This window comes from Sceloporus occidentalis, unplaced genomic scaffold (assembly GCF_023333645.1).
Source record: "Sceloporus occidentalis isolate IW3139 unplaced genomic scaffold, rSceOcc1.0.p SCAF_2, whole genome shotgun sequence".
In the NCBI taxonomy this organism is placed as follows: domain Eukaryota; kingdom Metazoa; phylum Chordata; class Lepidosauria; order Squamata; family Phrynosomatidae; genus Sceloporus; species Sceloporus occidentalis.
This window is the reverse complement of record NW_028316982.1, coordinates 10,927,636-10,933,251: the sequence shown is the minus strand read 5'-3', so window position 1 is coordinate 10,933,251 and position 5,616 is coordinate 10,927,636.

Here is a 5,616-nt window from a genome sequence, read left to right as displayed (position 1 = left end):
CCTCATCCAGCCCATTAATGACCCAAGGCAGACATCCAGAGGAGAGATGCCATCCCTAGTCACTGCAGCAGTCAGAGACATAGAGAAGTAGATTTGGGTGTCATCAGCATACTGATAACACCGTGCCCCATGTCTCCGGATGATCTTTCCCAGCGGCTTCATGTAAATGTTAAACAGCATGGGGACAGGGTAGCACCCTGAGGGACACCAGATATCAGCTGTCTCTTAGAGGAGCAGCTATCCCCCAGTCTCACCATATGGAATCTGCGTGAGAGGTAGGAACAGAACAACTGAAGCACAGTGCCCCTAATATCTAATTCCCTCAGTTCCAGAAGGATACCATGGTCTATGGTATCGAATGCCGCCGAGATGTCCAAGAGCACAAGCACCTTCAAATATGTAAGCAAGGCTATCATATCATGAGACAAGCCCTACCTTTAGGCAGAGTGAGGTGGAATCTCTTTTCCTTTAGTTTCTATCCATTCCTTTAATCTCTGTAGCAGCAGAAAACATACTTGCTCTTTCCTCAATATGACACCCCTTCAGATATTTAAACAGGGCTATCATATCATCTCTTAACTGTCTCTTCTCCAGGCTAAACATGCCCAGCTTCCTAAGGCGCTCTTCATATGGCATGATTTCCAGACCCTTCACCATTTTAGTCGCCCTCCTTTGGACACACTCCAGTTTCTCAACGTCCTTTTTGAATTGTGGCACCCAGAACTGGACACAATATTCCAGGTGGGGCCTGACCAAACCAGAATAGAGTGGCACTATCACTTCCCTCGATGTAGACACTATACTCCTATTGATGCAGCCTAGAATCGCATTGGCTTTTCTAGCTGCTTCATCACACTGATGGCACATGTGTAACTTGTGGTATACAAGAGAGCCCTTGGTATCTGCTGCAGTTTGGTTCCAAGACCCTTCATGGATATCAAAATATGTGGATGCTCAAGTTCTATTAAATGTATTGGGGTAGCAAAATGGTATCCCTTACATAAAATTGCAAAATCAAGGTTTGCTTTTCAGAATGGATATATTTTAAAAATATATATTTTCAAGCTATGGATGGTAGAATCCATGGATAAAAAAATCTGTGAATTGGGAGTACTGTTGACTGTACCAGATCTCCTAGATCCCTTTCACACGAACTGTTGTCAAGCCAAGTGTCACCCATCTTGTATCTAGGTATTTAATTTTTTCCACCTAAGTGTAGTAGTACCTTACATTTCTCCCTGTTGAAATTCATTTTGTTAGTTCAGACCCAGCTTTCTAATTTGTTAAGATCATTTTGAATTCTGATTTTGTTTTCTGGGGTATTAACTGCCCCACCTCATTTGGTGTCATCTCAAAATCTGATCATCTTGTGTGGAAGTCAACTCCCTGCACCTGCTCCTTTTTGGGCCAATTTTTTCCATGCTCAGTTTGCTTGTTTTTCCTCTCCTCCCTCTGCCATTGTTTGATTGTGATTTGTGTCCTGTCTGTTTAGTCTTCAGGCTATTCTGGCAGAAGCCTCTCTGCTTTTAAATTGTTTGTCTTGTACGTTTAGAAAGTGAAGTTCTAGGTAAATAAAGACGGCTTCAAAATAAGCCTTCTAAAATGAATAGGTGAGTTGACAGACTCAGTGAGGCTGAAAAAAACATTTCAGGCGCCTTAAGTGGTTTGAGTAAATGGTTTAAACATTTCAACTGATTATTAAAATGTCCCTGATTCTAAAAAATATCAACCAATCAACCCTTGATTACAAATGCAGGTAGTTATGTAAAACAGGACCAGGGAGAGGCATGCATTTCTCTATATACTACTGAACTGCAACTCTCATCATTCCTCACCATGTCCTATGTTTCTTAGGATTGATGGTAGTTGTAGTCCAACATGCAAACCACTACAACATGCTGTATTTGGGGCCCTGTTTACCTGGCGAAAAATATAGGCCCACAAAGGCCTTCAACATTTTTTTTAGTTTATATGTTTAATGGTATATGTTTAATTTCCATCATATCAGGAGTATTGGCCTTCCAGATTGTTGGACTGCAACTCCCATAATCTTTTGCTATTAGTTGTACTGACTAGGCATGATGGGGACTGCAGTCCAAAACATCTGAAAGGCCACTGATTTGCCTTGTTTTATTTTGTTCTCGTATAGAGTGACCCTTGGCTGGGTTTTAGTTCCTGGATCTTTCATGGCTACCATAATGGTTAAGTCCCATTAAATACAATCATGTAGGTAAAATGGTGTGTCTGACAGTAAAATGGCAAAATCAAAGGTTTGATATGTATTTAAAATATTTACAAACCCTGGATAGCTGAATCAGTGGATAAAGAATCTGTAGATACAGAGAGCCAACTGGTTTTCAAATGCGTATTTTCACTGTTGATGCTGCTGCTTTTCAGATATTGTTAATTTGTGAGCTATTTTGAGTGCACCTGATGGGAAAAAAGAAGGATATAAGTTTTTAAAATAAATAAGTGTCATTTGGTAGACTCCCTCATACATTTGTGGCTGTTGAAAAGCTTCCTCAGCGACACATGAAACTGCTAAACAACTTGGCCATTTAAATTTCTTGCAGTGCTTCTGGGTCAGTTAACTTACTGATAGTAAGAGCTGTTCAGAAATGGAACCAATGACTTAAGAGGTGATGGGGTCTCTTTCTCCTTCAAAAGAGGCTACCTTGGCTACTAGGGATGCTCAAGCTTAGTTGTTCCCAGACTTTGGTCCTCCACATGTTTTGGACTTTAACTCCCAGAATTCCTGACTGTTGGCCAAGCTGGCTGGGGCTTCTGGGAGTCCAAAACATCTGGAAGATAAAAGTTTGGGAATCACTGCTCTAGCTGGATTCCTGCATTAAGCAGGCAGGTTAGACTTGATGGACTATGAAGATACTTCTACCTCTATAAGGCTGTGATTCTATGGGAAATGACTGTAAAAATGGCACATTATAGACCCAGGTGCCAGAGACGAGGATCTCAAGGCACACATCGATTCAGTAGTCAGCCCTACTAGGGCTTCATTCCTACTTACAAAAAAGGGGGTTTGTGATCCAAATCGATGGACTGATTCAACAGTGGAGCATGGTTCCCACTACATCTGCCCCGATTGCTTTTTCCCCTGTAAAATAATCCCCCTGTGGTTCACTTTCATGGATGAATCAGTTCAAAATGGACCTGCTCCAGCCGGCTGAAGGGCAAATTTAAATCGATTCCGATCCGCATCTGGTTCACACTTGTGCACAATCGATTTATCCAAAAAGATGCGGTTAAATGGGTCTAGTGCATGGTCCCCTCTCTGAATAGCTTCAGCGAATCAATTCAAGTGGAAACCAGGATAATTTGAACCGGTTCAAACTGATTTGCAATCCGATTTAAAAGGTAGTGGGAATCAGGCCTATGATGATGGGAATATTAGCACAACCTGCATACCCTATGCTGTATTTCGGTGTCCCTATATTTCGTATCTCATATCTGGATACACCATTTTTTTGAGACATGGATGACCTTTCAGGAACACTAGGCCAGGTTCCCAGGAGGAGCGAGACCCGAGGGATCTGTGCATCTGGGTAATAAGGCAATCAAATATCAAATCTCAGTGGAGGTAGTACCGTATATACCCGGCTATAAGTCGACCTCATGTATAAGTCTAGGGAAGGTTTTGGAGCCAGAATTATGGATTTTGATATGACCTGTGGATAAGTCGAGGGTAAAACTTAGGGGCATCTCACAGAGGATGCAAAGGAAAATGATGCCAAAGAACTTACAAAATTCCAGAAGGTATAACTATTTGTGCTCATCCTAAAGGCTGGATGGATGAGAGATTAGAGGGGAACCATGCTTCTTTTTGGTGCTCCCAGGATGGATTAAGCTCTCACCTTCTACCACCCTATTCAGAGAAAGGGGGTGGCTTCTACTTACTTTGACTCGTGGATAAGTCGACCCAGTTTTTTGGGGTCAATTTTTTGATTAAAATTTCTAGACTTACACATGAGTATATACAATAATTGGGTTTTTTGGTGGGTTTTTGTGGCTTTGTGGCCATGTCCTGGAAGAGTTTCTTCCTGACGTTTCGCCAGCATCTGTGGCTGGCATCTTCAGAGAATGCTGGCATGGAAGAGAGTGGGGTATATATACTCATTCCCTCCACGTTTGCGGCTTTGATATTTGTGGATTTGATTAGTCACGGATTTGATCAATAGGTTCTCTCTAGGAAGACTTTACTAGGCCTTTGCAGCTCCTTCAGCGCAGTTCTATGGCCAGTGTCTGTCGGACGTTGACCACAGAGTTGTATTGGAGGACCTAGAGATTCCTAGAGAGGTGTCCTCTCAGGTAAAAACATGGTGGTTTTTGTCATTTGCGTTTTTTCCATATTCACGGGGGTCTTGTGCCCCTAAACCTAGAGAATATGGAGGGACAAGTGTGTGCCCCTTGGTTGAGAGGAAACCTCCTGACAATGGGTCACTAATCAAATAGACACAAATTGTCCTCACAGTCAGACCAACAACAGACCAACACACAGAGTAACATGCACATCACTTCCTCTCAATCAGGGGGTCACACAGTGTGTGTGTGTGTGTGTGTATATATATATATATATATGTATATATATATATATATAGGGTTGCCATAATTCTCTACCACAAACTGGGACAAAATGCAGGACATTTAAGAAAAATGGAGGACCTTAAATGTCCTACATTTTGGTCTAAATTTTGTCTTTCATTTTGTCCCGGTTTGCGGTAGAGAATTATGGCAACCCTATATATATATATATATATATATACACACACACACATACTGTGTGACCCTTGATTGAGAGGAAGTGATTTATATATATCCCACTCACTCCCATGCCAGCATTCTCTGAAGATGCCAATAATGCTAATACTAATAATAAATTTTTATGTATATCCCGCCTTTCCCTAAGGATCAAGGCGGGTTACAACAACAGAATTTATAAATAGATACGTAACATATGCATAAATGAAACCATATATCCCCTTGTCCCTTACGTTAGAACTAAAATATCAACACTATAAAAACTTTAAATATACAACTCCACACAGCCCAAAAAACCCACTGAAAAACTGTATGGATGCCAGCCATCACTATGTGCTTTTATTATATTATTATTATTATTATTATTATTATTAACTTTATTTATAAAGCGCTGTAAGTTTACACAGCACTGTACACAAAAACAGAATAAAATAGAACGGACCTCTAGAAAATATAATATAATACAAAGTTGAAAGACAATATATTTAACATAGGAGTTTAGTAACAGTTTGTAAAGCAGTCATCCCTTGGGCTCTAATGGCGGAGGGGGAATCGAACCCTTGACCTTCAGAGTCCTAGTCCAAAGCTTTATCCGCTACGCTACGCCGGGAACTGTGTTGGGAGGGGAGGGGATGACAGTTGTGCGCATGCGCCGTATACACCATTAAACTTTCCACTGAGTCTTTCAACGCATGCGCAGCGCCTTTGAGAGAAAGCCGACCTAAGCCCAACACCTATTTCCATATATGGCGTGACACGTGACATTGTCTCCTTCCCCCTTCCTTCTGCCGTTACTCCTTTTATCACCGCCTCTTTCTAGCTGGCTCCTCCCCCTCTCTTGCA